The sequence below is a fragment of the Ixodes scapularis genome, unplaced genomic scaffold (assembly GCF_016920785.2).
Source record: "Ixodes scapularis isolate PalLabHiFi unplaced genomic scaffold, ASM1692078v2 PGA_scaffold1__304_contigs__length_218370807, whole genome shotgun sequence".
Lineage (NCBI taxonomy): Eukaryota > Metazoa > Arthropoda > Arachnida > Ixodida > Ixodidae > Ixodes > Ixodes scapularis.
In genome coordinates this window covers 117,760,209-117,773,946 of record NW_024609846.1, presented here as the reverse complement: position 1 = coordinate 117,773,946, position 13,738 = coordinate 117,760,209, and the positions used below count along the sequence as shown (strand labels likewise).

The 13,738-nt window shown below is 49.8% G+C and overlaps 1 non-coding gene across 1 annotated transcript; it reads right to left on the bottom strand.

Annotated features, from left to right (window-relative positions):
• Positions 1-12,571: 12,571 nt before the first annotated feature.
• Positions 12,572-12,643, bottom strand: Trnam-cau. Its single transcript has one exon. It is a non-coding gene; the product is annotated as a tRNA-Met (tRNA).
• Positions 12,644-13,738: the final 1,095 nt, after the last annotated feature.

Genomic DNA, 13,738 nt, shown 5'->3' with positions numbered 1-13,738 from the left:
AACCGTCTGGCAAATCGAGGACACTATCACCACGGCACCGCAGTGCCGCTTTATCAGCTCCAACGGAGCACATGATTCCACGTCCGTTCGCCTCGGCAGACGAAAGAAGAATCCTGCGCCACTCTGTTGTTTTTTTTTTTTTTTATTGCTTGATTTTGACAGGGACAAGGCAATAACATACACTCAAAATAAGAGTTTAAAAACCATCAGCTCACCTGGCTGACGCAAAATGTTAAAATTCTTTGAGGTTAGCAAGCCCCTCAAGAAGTGGCAACCATTCAGGCCAAGGTTGCTGGGCCTTATACAATTCCTTCATAAAGCACATTTACTCTGCGAAATACTTGTACACAGGACGCAGATCGACGTCTGCATGGCGTACGGCCATGCGAGACCGCCACAGACTGTGAAGGTGTGATGAGGTGGACTATGGAAGCGAGAAGAGAGGAAGACGAAGTGGGGCCGGGCAGTGTGGTGCGCGTGAAAAAAGAGGGCTTCTGAAGGCAGATCGGCAACTGCGACGCTAAAAAAGACATCGGTGGGCTCCCGCAGTCCCGACGGCAGCAACGACTGGTTCTGGACGGGCGGCTAGAGGCCCGTGAGAGCTAGCCCTGGCCAAGGGGACCGCCGCCTACGCCGGAAAGCGAACATTCCCCAAGCCGACCCAGAAGGCAGCACCCGTGGCCGCCGCCGACGACGACGTGAAGGTGCGGTGCCTGACTCGAGTGAGACTACGTCATCTATTTTCGTTTTTTCTTCTGTACATAATACACCTCTCTTTTTTTCACTCGCCGTCCTCGGGTTGTTTGTCCTTTATTCACCATCTTTCCATCAAAGAAGGCCCAGCAGCATGACCATGTCTAGAGGTACGCCCTCGTCCCCTTTAACAGGTAAAAAACGAATTCCATGCGGCGTAAGAGGCAGGTCCTTTTTGAGCGTTCTGTGCAGGACGTCCCAGAAAAACACTGCATCCCAGAAGTCTAGAAAAACATGTTCGATTGTTTCTTGCTTTTTGCATAGTATTCAGTTATCGGTCCACGCAATAGGCACTCTCTTCTCGGCTAGTCATGCTTTGACAGGTAAGGTTTCGCTGTGCAACTTGCAAAAAAAAAAAAAAAAAACGTTTTGGTTGATGCGGGAATGACCATTCTTTTGACACGTTTTAACACGTCCTGCCCTGGGCCTTCACTGAAAAACATACGATACAAAGGAGTGGGAAAAATTAAATCAATAATGTCTTTTGTCAACCGTTTCCGCGAGACACCGCACAAGTATTCCAAAGAAAAGCGCGTTGTTAAAAAGTGGTAAGCACCAACGACTTCTTTTAGATAACCGCGTACAGGACCACTGATGTCTATGCCAGACGACACAATGAACTCAGGAAGAGCGCTGCGCAGCCTCGCTTGAATGACCGTACATAAAAAAGGATCTTTCTGATCTCGAAGAAATAAAAATCTATTAACCAGCTGCCTTACAAACAAATTGGAAGGCCCCAGACCGCCAACACTGACACTTCGGAAAAGATTCGTTCGGCTCGCCCTCTCCCATACCGAGCTCCTAATGAAAACGGCAAATACACGATGAATGCGGTGAACGTTAATACGTGAACAAGGCAATACCTGCAACACATACCACATCTTCGCAGCAAGAAATATGTTACACACAGATGCACGCGCAAAAATTGATAAACCATGGCCTCCCCACTTGTTCGCATTCGCGCGCAAAGCCTCAGTCTCATCGCACCAGAATTCGTCAGTGTTGCGATAGTGATTCAATGGTACCCCAAGATACCGAGACGGCGAATCCGCCCACGTAATGCGTTCATAAACGGTCGGCGAGGAAGGCCAATCGCCGTGCCAAAGACCCACACACTTTTCAAAGTTAACAAAACTGCACGTATGGTCGCAAAACATTTCTGTCAACTCCACGGCTTTCTTTACACTGTCTTTGTCGCTACAAAAAATTGCCACGTCATCCGCATATGACAAAATGCGGACTTCAACAGTTTGTAACTTAAAATCTCGAATACAACTACTATGAATAACGCTTAAACAAAACGGTTCAAGAAAAATACGAAAAAGCAAGGGCGAAATCGGACAGCCTTATCTCACGGAAGAAAGGAGAGGAATGCGCTCTGTCACACATTTGTTCACCACAAGTCGAGTGGCGCAATTTTTGTATGCCATACGTATACCATCACACCAAGACTGCTCCCACATTTACATGGTCTAAAATAGCAAAAAGGACTTGATGGGACACCCGGTCAAAGGCCTTTTTTAGGTCGACTTGTAACATTGCCACTGTTCTTTCCATAGTGTCGCAACATTCCAAAATACTTCGTGCAACGTGCACGTTCGTTACAATACTCCTTCCCTTTATACCACACGTCTGGTGCGGGCCGACGATGATGCTAATGACACTTTGTAATCGTTCCGCTAACACTTTCATGAAAATCTCGTAGTCTACATTGGTCAGTGTAATAGGGCGGTAAGAACCAACGGAACGGAGTTTCAAGCAGTCTTCAGTTTTGGGAATAAAAATCGTGTGTGCGCACAAAAACGACTGGGGCAAAACATTAAGAGTATACGCTTCGGTAAACACACAGTGCAAAAACGGGGCAAGCTGATCTTCGAAAGCTTTGTAAAATTCTGCTCCTAAACCATCAGGGCCGGGTGACTTCCCCGGTTGCGTATAAGCAAACCATATTCCGTACAGCACCTGGCCACGCCCCCTTGTCACGTGACATGACGACACTTCCGCCAAGGCAATTTGTCATGTCACGTGACCCGACATCACTTCCGCTCCAAAACAAAACCAGTTGTTTTATTGGTTTGCGAATTGTCACGTGACATGACGTCACTCGCGCCGCTGTGGTAAGGTAAACATGGCGCCCGCCGCTGCCTGAAACACGAAGCCTACGCCGTAAGCGTAAGCGTTCGTGACGACAGAGCATATTTTCGTATCGAAAAAGGCAAGCGTTCATGCATGACATGGTTCACATCCGCCGCGTCGGCGACGAACCTGCTCAGCAAGAATAAAGTCTACACCAGCGGCGACATCGAGAGAAGGCTAGACTTCGGAAACCAGCGGTAGGCGTTGGCAGTATCCTTGCTTCGCTCTTATCAAGCGACGCGTTGAGAACGCTAAGAGAAGTACTTGCGCCTTTTACGCACTCCTGTGCAGAAGCACGATGCGAGACGTCGCATACTGCGGGCGTCGCGTAGTTGCGTCACCAAGTGCTGAGTCCCTCGCGTCACCGCGTTCACAGCGTCTCAGCCGCGACTGCGTCGATCGCGTAGGCTTTGCGTTTCAAGCGTTTCTGGCTACAGCCGCGACTGCATCGATGATCGACGGCGTAGGCTTCGTGTTTCAGGCGGCGGCGGGCGCCACGTTTACCTTACCACAGCGGCGCGAGTGACGTCATGTCACGTGACAATTCGCAAACCAATAAAACAACTGGTTTCGTTTTGGAGCGGAAGTGACGTCAGGTCATGTGACATGACAAATTGCCTTGGCGGAAGCGTCATCTCACGTGACAACGGGGCGTGGTCAGGTGCTGTACGGGATATGGTTTGCTTATACGCTTCCCGGTTTCAAGTTGACGATGGCTTTTTCTACTTCCCACATCATTATAGGTTGTTCTAACTTTTCTTTTAGTTCGTCTGCCAGCTTCCGCATTAACGGCAAATAAAAACTCTGAAACCCGTTCTTTTTAGGCTCACGATAACTGAACAATTCTTTCTAGTACTCAACAAACGCGCGTTTTATGTTCACGTTATCGCTCGTCAGAACCCCCCCGATACGAAATTTCCGTGATTTCATTTTGACTCGCATACTTTCTTTCCGCGCCTATCGCCTTTTTTGTGGGTAGCTCCTCATGCGATAACCGGTTATATTGCGCTCGCAGCCATAGCCCCCTTGTTTTCTTCAGTATCGAGAATTTCGAGGCGCTTTTTGATACTCATAATTTCATCCGAAAAAGAACCTGGCGATAGGCATTCTTCCAGCATCAACCTTTGAAGCAGGCTGTTTAACTCGCGCGTTTCTTTCTTTTCGTTATGCTTCAATAAGCTGGAGTGCTCGATGGAAGTCAGTTTTATTTCCTGTTTAAACAATTCCCATTTTACTCCAAACACTTGCCCTTTTGCGCTCGCTGAATCTCCAAGATTTTTCCGGACTGCTTGTGCAAAAAGCTCGTCTTCAAGGAGTTTGGAATTAAATTTCCACAAGTCCCACGTGAACTTTTTAGGCGTATCTTTAGAAGAACAAATTAAAAAAGAAACAAGGCAATGATCGCTGAACGACACGTGATCAACGGCATATTGCTTGCACGCTCTTACAAGGTCGAGTGAGACATACGCTCTACCCAAGCGTGCATGACTTGCACCTTGGAAATGCGTGTACTTTAAACCCCTACGTTGGGACGCGCAGTGGGCAATGCCTTCTAAATCGCACCGCTGAAGCATGTCGCAGAAAAACACGGTGCTCGCGTCCCGAAACCTCACACTATATGACCTATCCTGCGGCGCGCACACACAATTAAAATCACCCAATAATATAACTAATCGATCAGTTTGAACGTACTTTTCAATAAACTCGAAAAAAAAAAAAAACGTTCCTCCGTCTTAATAGGGGCATAGATGCACACCACACGAAATTTGTAGTTGGAAATAATAAAATCGCACAAGACAAAGTGCCCCGAATCACAACTAACGACTTGTTCGACAGTCGCGATAGATTTCTTTAGAAATAAAAGACAACCCCCCGACGTCCCCCTAGCGTGGCTGACGCACACGTCATACCTCGCTTCAAAAAGCCGTGCCATGTTCTCCGTCTGGGCCTCGCCTTCCATTTTCGTCTCCTGAACCGCCACTATTATCCAGGTCATTCTCGATAAACAAGCGGTTTACCTGGTATTGGCGACGCCTGGCACAAAAGCCGCGCACGTTTAACGTGCCCACCCGTAAAGATCGTTCAAGGTTTATGAACGGTTGAAAGGAAGGCTAGACGGAGAACAAGGTAGGTTCTCAAAAAAGGCGCTCGCGCAAGAAAAAGCCAATGTAAACAAAAATACGGTTGACACTTGCTCTGACGTTTAGGCCCGAAAAGACTCACAGGGAGTCCTTCCTGCGACGATCGTCCGGCGGGATACGCGGCTTCGCCACGACCCGACACTTCTTGATTCCCGGCACAGGCAACCCACTGGCGGCCATTCCGGCGGTTGCAGCTGGTGCTGGCACAGGGTCCCTCGGTCGCTTGAGAGTGCAGTCCATGTCTGTGTCCTGGCACTCTTCTACTCCGGCCTCGCTGTTTTGCCCACCGGGATGGCCGGACTTCGTTGCCTATGGACCGCATCCGGAAATTGCTGGCTCAAGGAGCAGGCGCTCCTTAGTGTCGTCGCTGGGCGTGACTTGCGCTTCGGATTTCTCCTCGGGGTTGGGCACGAAGGACGCTGCGTCAGAGTTGCCGTCGTCGTTAGGCGTGGGCGTACCACTAGGCTCCGTCGATGGCAGGGTGACGGGTGATGACCCTCCGACGGCTTCCTCTGCCTCCGCGTCGTCCATGACGTAGTCAGTGTTGTCCTCCGACTTGCGGTCACGGGCGATAGACGCGTAGGTTTTGACGCAGTCTTCTGCTGCGTGGCCGTACCGGTGGCAGTCCGTACAGCGAGGGACGCGGCAATCTCGCCGGATGTGGCCCGTACGCCTGCACCTAAGGCACAGTGGGGCCCGTCCTGGCACAACGACGAGGACCTTGCAGCCTTCTAGGCGAATTTCGTGGGGGAGGCTGTCGACGGTACAACCGTCCTTGAGAGTCAGGCGTATCGTTCGGGTGTTTGGCTCGACCGCCTCGAAACCCTTTTCCCTGAAGAGGTCTCGCGTTATGTCAATTACTTTGCCGTACCGTTCCATCTCCTTTTTTACGTGACAGCTCGGCACGTCATAGATGTGCCGAGCTGCCAGTGCAGCTTGAGCCTGACTTCCACGTTGGCAGGGTCCATTACGAGGCACCGCCCCCCCCCCCCCCCCCCCTTTTTACGGTTAGTTCTTTAGCGTCCACTAACCTCTGCTTTGCTGCAAGCGAAGCCAGCCGTAGCATCCAGACATATGGTTCATCTGGTGCGGTCCCGCCGACAGCAGATCTTTCAGCACTTGCAGCCGCAGCAGTTCGTCGCGGAAGTCTTCAATCCAGTATGGCCGGCCGTTCACGTCACCGTGCAGAATCACACAATTCATGGCGATGTATCCGTTCGGCAGGGGAGGCAAAATAATTTTGTACTCGTCAGGGTTTCCAGTGGCAGAATTAGCAGAAGTACCACGGCCAGACGTGGCCGCTGCCACCGCTCCTACGGAGCTCATGATACACACGTCCGTTCGCTTCGGCTGCCGGAAGTGGAATCCCAGCACGCTTCCTCTGCGTCACTCTGCTGTGATTTTGGGTGTAAGCACAGGACACTCTCGAGAAGAATGCGGATACATACATAAAAAGATATTATAAATAATATTTCAAGTTAATTGAAAAACAGTAATAATCGCGATAACTGGCGTTCATTTAAAAACCTCGAACATCGGAAAAAACACTCGCCGTAGCAGAGCGCGGTTTCGATCCAAGGACCTCTGGGTTATGGGCCCAGCACGCTTCCACTGCACCACTGTGCTGTGATTTTGGGTGCAAGCAGAGGACACTCTCGAGAAGAATGCGGATACATCCATAAAAAGATATTATAAATAATATTTCAGGTTACTTAAAAAAATATTATTAATCGCGATAACTGGTGTTTATTTAAAAACCTCGAACATCGGCAAAAACATTCGCCGTAGCAGAGAGTGCTTTCGATCCACGGACCTCTGGGTTATGGGCCCAGCACGCTTCCAATGCGCCACTTTGCTTTCTATTTTTAGAGCGCAGCTCTTAGGGGCCCGTTCCCGGCTTGAGCGGCGTCGGCGTCGCCGTCGCCGTCACCAAGGTCATCCCAAGGTCACTTGACCCCAAGGTCATCCCAAGGTCACCCCAAGGTCACGTGACCCCTCCCCAAGGATCATCGGGGGTCACGTGACGCCCCAAAGTCACGTGACCCCCAAGGTCACGTGACACCCAAAGTCACGTGGCTCCCCAGGTCACGTGATCCCCGGGGTCACGTGACCACCAATGACGTCATCAGTGACGTCACTGATAACGTCACCGGCATCCGCATCGTCATCGTCATCATCACTGATGACGTCACCGGCATCCACATCGTCATTGTCATCATCACTGATGACGTCACCGGCATCCACATCGTCATTGTCATGACGTCACCGGCATCCGCATCGTCATCATCATCACTGATGACGTCACCGGCATCCGCATCGTCATCGTCATCATCGCTGATGACTTCATCAGTGACGTCACTGATGACGTCACCGGCATCCGCATCGTCATTGTCATCATCACTGATGACGTCATCGGTATCCGCATCGTCATCGTCACTGATGACGTCATCGGCATCGTCATCGTCACGTGACCCCCCTAGGTCAGGTGACCCCCACCCAAGGTCACTTGATCCCCCCAGTACCCTTCCGTCCTCCTCCTCAAGAGCTGCGCTCTAATTCGGCGTTACAGGGAGATGTAAACGGCTTTCACTTTTTTTTATTGCCTGTTTTTACATTTGTACAATAGGATATATACAAAGGAGGGTTTAAAAACACGTCAGCCGCAACTTGGTTGCCGTGGAGTCATTAAAATTCTTTTAGACACATCAAACCATCAAGAATGGGCAACCAATCTGGCTGTTCGGGCTGTGCCCGGAACACTTCACGCATGCCGGCAACACTTTCTATAAAATATTCGCGCACCGAGCGGACTGTTTTATCAGCGTGATTTACGCCTACTCTTGTTTTCCATTGACTGTGAAGGCCCAGTAGTAGGATCATATCATAAGGTGCGCCATTTACATTCTCTATTGATAAAAACCGTATATCTCTGGCGGTGATCGGGAAATCCTTTTGGGTGTGCGCTGGAGTATATCCCACAGAAATACAGCGTCCCAGCAGTAAATAAACACGTGTTCTACAGCTTCTGGCTGCTTGCATAAAAAACAACGCGTAGACCATGGCACGAAAATGCCCTTTTCCTCTAACCATGGCTTTACGGGTAAAACGCCACAATGAAGTTTAAAAAAAAAAAAGGATTTAGCATTAGGCTTTACCGGCATCTTCTTCAGTCTTTTTAGAGCATCTAGGCCAGGGCCTTCACAGTATAGGGAACGATAAAGCGGCACAGGCAGCAGAACATCAACAAAATCTCGATACAATTTTTTCCGTGACACGGTACTAAGATAATCTAAAGAAAAACGGACCTTCAAGATTCGAAAAGAAAGTGACACTTCTCTCAAATATTCTTGCACTGCAGCACCTGTCCCAGTGGATGACGAAACAATAAACTCTGACAAAGCGTTTTGCAGACGAAGTTCAACAACTGTTCGCAAAAAGGCATCCCTCTGATCGCGTACAAACATGAAGCGTGAAACAATTTGACGTATGAACAAATGGGACAACCCCAAACCACCACTTCGCACCGACCTAAATAACTTCGTTCGAGCAGAACGCTCCCATGCCGAAGACGAGATAAAAACGGCAAACACCCTATGCAGCTTTTGCACATTCATACGTGACATACACAATACATGCAATATATACCAGACTTTTGATATTAGAAAAAGATTACACACGGTCGAACGTGCGAACATGGATAAATCTCTACCTTTCCACCCTTCCGCATTTAATCTAACATTTTCGGTCTCTTCATTCCAATAACTTGTGGTGTCCTGGTAATGTTCTAAAGCCACTCCGGGATACTTCGTGGGTAAAGTCTTCCACCTAACATTCATGAACACTTCTGGCTTACTTGACCAGTCACCGTGCCAAAAACCAACGCATTTATCAAAGTTCACCACGCTACCAGTTTGCGCACAAAAGGAAGAAACCACATTTATCGCTTCACGTACGCTGTCTCGATCGACACAAATAACAGCGACATCATCTGCGTAGGAAAGAACCTTTACTTCACTTGACTGCAATTTATAACCACAAATATTACTATTATGAATAAGCTTTAAACAAAAGGGCTCTAGGTAAAGCGCGAACAGTAGTGGCGAAAGCGGGCAACCTTGCCTTACACAAGTCCTAACTTTGATACCTTCGGTGACTCCCTTATTTACAATCAAACTAGTCGTGCAATTTGTATATGCCATCTTCACGCCCTCAAGAATAACACAGCCAACGTTCGCATGCTCTAGAACACTAAAAAGTACTTCAAGCGAACCGCGATCGAACGTGTTTTCTAGGTCGAGCTGCAGCATCGCCACTCGTCCAAAAAAAGCATCACAGCACTCTAGCACAGATCTGGCCACGTGAATATTTGTGGCGATAGTGCGCCCTTTAATACCGCACGTCTGGTGCGGTCCCACGAGACATTGAATCACGGATTGCAACCGTCCAGCCAAAACTTTCATAAAAACTTTGTAATCCACATTGGTTAAACTAATTGGTCTATACGCTGATACAGAGAGAAGCTTTACTGGATCTTCAGACTTAGGAATGAGCACAGTGTGCGCCCTTAAAAACGAGGGCGGCAACAAGTGAATTTCGTAGGCCTCGGCCAAAACCTTATGCAGTGCAACGGCTGCCTCACTTTTAAAAGTTTTATAGAAAACTGCCCCAAGGCCATCCGGCCCGGGCGTCTTGCCGGGACTTAATTCGTCAATAGCTTTTTCAATTTCTCCAATACTGATTGGCACTTCCAAGCTTTCGCAAACTTGCTGACCCAGTTTCGACATCGATGACAAAAACAAGTTTTATAACCAGTATCTAAAGGGGGACTGTTCCCTAGCAGATTGCGATAATGTTCTACAAACGCTTTTTCAATCCCATTCTTATCGCGGGTTAGAGTGGCGCCGTAACTTATCTCTTTGATTTCGTTGCGTTTTGCATCTTTTTTCGCCGCTAAGCGAGCGCTTCGTCGGGTTTTCTCCCATCAAATACTTTTCACTACGCGCCCGCACAATGGCCCCTCTGTACTTTTCAGCATCGATCATTTCCAAATGAATTTTAACATCTCTTATTTCTTTCGGGAACTCGCCGGGTTTCTTGCCTTCTTCGGCTATGAACATGTCTAACTTGCGCCGAAGATCGCTCTCTTTAATTTTTTTCTGATGAGTTATGACGCTACATCTCTCGATAGCGATCATTTTGACGTCCTCTTTAAACAATTCCCACCTTTCCCCCCACTTTGCTTGGTCATTCACACTTAAATTTTGAAACAATTCTTTAACTCGGGAAATAAAAGGTTCGTCATTAACAAGACATCGGCTCATCTTCCACAGCGCCCACTCCCAACGCGGTGATTTCTTCTTGTTCCCAAGAGTAAAAAATACCAAAGCATGGTCACTAAAAGACGTGTTTCACCTCGTAGCGGTCGCAAAGGGGAACAAGTTCAAGTGAGATATACGCTCTGTCTAGCCTCGCATGGCTATTACCTTGAAAGTTTGTGCACTGAACCCTCCTTTAGATGCACAAACAGCGACGTCCTCTAATGTATTTCTTGCAATAATTTCACTCATAGAAAAGGCACTGGAATCTCGAAAAAGCACTTGATTCGCTCTATCCTCTGGAGAGCAAACACAATTAAAATCGCCAAGAAAAATAACGACCCTATTTCAGTTGAGATATGATTCGATACTTTCGAAAAAAACTTTACGTTCACTTTCTCGGTTTGGCGCATAAATACAAATAACCCGCCAACCAACATTTGAAAAGGAAAAATCACAATACACAAGACGGTTAGAGGAACACGAATGTACGGCCGTTTCAACAACACCTACTGACCGGCGAATAAATAAAGAACCTCCGGAAAAACCAACCGCGTGCGAAACACATATATTGAAAAGAGACTGAAAGGGTCGCACCATACGGTCCGTCTGTTCATAGCTTTCGACTTTCGTTTCCTGCACGACGATTATGTCAAGCTCATGCTCGGCAAACAGACGGCTTAACTGGTATTGCCGGCGTCTCGCTGAAAGGCCCCGCACGTTAAGCGTGGCGACTCGTAGGGCAGACTCTAGTCTAACAGCCATTAAAAATAAAAGGGACGGACCGTATGGCGCTTACCTCGAGCCGGGCGGCCCTCACCTCTGACTCGGCACACACCTTCCAAGACTTTCGCGCCACCACCGAAACCGTCGCCTTTCCTACGCCGTCATGGGGGCGGCTTGGCACCCCTGACTACACCTGCAGCAACGTTCGGGACGGCGCCGGGCCGTCTCAACCTTATAGGTGCCGTCATGGCAGGCGGCTCCTTCTTGATCGCTGCCCCTGGGTCAGCGCCGTTGTCGTCCCGAGTCCGCTTTGCGGCGGGCTCCGGTGTTCCGGCCGGGAACGTCGCCTGGTTGTTCAGAGGAGGCGTCGTCGCATGTGCCGGGTGCCTTCACTCCGGGCCTCGACGCCTCAACGGACTGAACGTCCGGAGACTCGGCCTGGCTCGTCGTCCCAGCACCAGGTGCCACGTTGACCGCGGGCGTTGTCGTGCCGCTCTCGGGCACCGCCGCCGCTCTCTGCGATGGTGCCGCCCCGCTGACCGGACCCGCGACGGCCTCCTCGGCGTCGGCCTCGTCCATGAGAAGCTCGGATTTCTCCTCGCCTCCCACAGGGCCCACGGCCGCCGCGTAGGTCCTTACGCACTGCGTGCTGTCGTGGCCGAACCGTCGGCAGACGTGGCACTTGGGGACGCGGCACTTCTTACGGATGTGCCCCGTCCGCTGACACCTTAGGCAGAGCGGCGCCCTGCCCGGCACGACAACGAGGGCGAGCTCACCGGCGACGCGCAGCGGATGCGGGATGTCGTCGGGAGTCACGCCCCCCTTCAGGCGCAGCACCGTCGTCCGCGTCATGGTGCTGACGCTGTGGCAGCCGTCAATGTGCCACCGCCCCCTGGAGACGTACAGGACCTTGCCATAAGGCGCCAAGGCTGCCCTCACGTCGTCGTCGGCGACGTTAAAAAGCAGCCAGTGGAGCTTGAGGCGTACGTCCCGGTTGCCCGGGTCGACGACGATGCACAGCCGCCCCTTGACGACGAGCTCCGACTCCGCCAGTAGTTTCTTAGACCCTTCGTTAGTCTTGAAGGTGACGGCCCAGACGTGATTCATCTCATACGCCCTGAGGGCGACAACCTCGGGGAGTGGTCCTAAGCGAGCCAGCGCGTCGCGAAAATCTTCGGCGTGGTACGGACGTCCCTTAACATCCGCATGTAAAAAAAACGTATTTACACGAGTGACCCGGTGGGCAGCGAAGGCAGGATGACAGTATATTCCTTATCTTCAACGTCCCTGATACCGCGGCCCGGCTGGGCCGCCGAAACCACTCCGTCGGAGCTAGACATTCCGCGTCCGATCGCTTCGGCTGCCGGAAGTGGAATCACTGCGCCACTCTGCTGTGATTTTGGGTGTAAACAGAGGACACTCTGCTTACCCCCAAGCATTAAGAATCGCGATAACTGGTGTTCATTTAAAAACCTCGAACATCGGCAAAAACATTCGCCGTAGCAGAGCGTGGTTTTGATCCACGGACCTCTCGGTTATGGGCCCAGCACGCTTCCACTGCGCCACTCTGCTTTTTTTTTTCTTTATTGCCTGTTTTTGTTCAGGTGACAAACACATTACACATACAATAAAAGGTCAAAACAAAAGCCTCAAAGGCTATTGTATAAATATGAAGCTTATCAAACACATTCACAGACCAGTGATGGACGCCAGCTCCTCAAGAAGCGGCAGAAAGTCCGGGGGTGGCTGCTTAACCTTAAACATTTCTTTAAAAAAACAGATCATTTCAACAAAATACCTGTCTGCGGGACGCACGTCGACGTCCGCGTGCCTTACAGCCATGCGGCAGCGCCACAAGCTATGGAGACCGACCAGCATGATCATGTCATTGGGTACCAAGCTGTCTCTTCCATCAACAGTCAAATAACGGATTCCGTGAGGTGTTAACGGTAGGTCCTTTTTAAGGGTCCTTTGAAGGACGTCCGAAAGGAACACTGCGTCCCAACAGTTAAGAAAAACGAGTTCTATCGTCTCTGGCATTTTACAAAGTAAACAGTTTACTGACCACGCAACGGGAATACCTTTTCCCTCTAAAAAAAACTTTGACCGGCAGGGTTTCACTGTGTAGTTTGAAGAAAAAAGATTTCGTGAAGGCAGGTACCCTCATTTGCTTGACACGCTTCAAAATATCTTGACCACTTTCCGCACTGTACAAGGACTGGTACAGTGGAGTAGGAAAAAGGGAAAAAATCAAATCTTTGGTCAAACGCTTGCGCGACACACTGGACAGATACTCGAGCGAAAACCGCGTCGCCAAGAACCGATAAGCAGACACAACTTCTTTCAAAAAACCACGTACACCATAACTGGAATGAATATCGGTCGAAACAATAAATTCGGGCAATGCTCTGCCAAGCCGCACCTGAATGACCGTACGCAGTAGAGGGTCCTTCTGGTCTCTTAGGAAACAAAATCTATTAACGAAATGTCTAACAAAAAGATGCGACAGACCCAGCCCCCCATCCTTGACACGCCGGAAAAGATTGGTTCGGCTCGTTCTTTCCCAGGTCGAGCTCCAAATAAACACAGCAAAAACACGGTGTATGCGCTGGATGTTGACCCGCGAACAGTGCAGCACCTGCAGAACGCACCATACCTTCGCAGCTA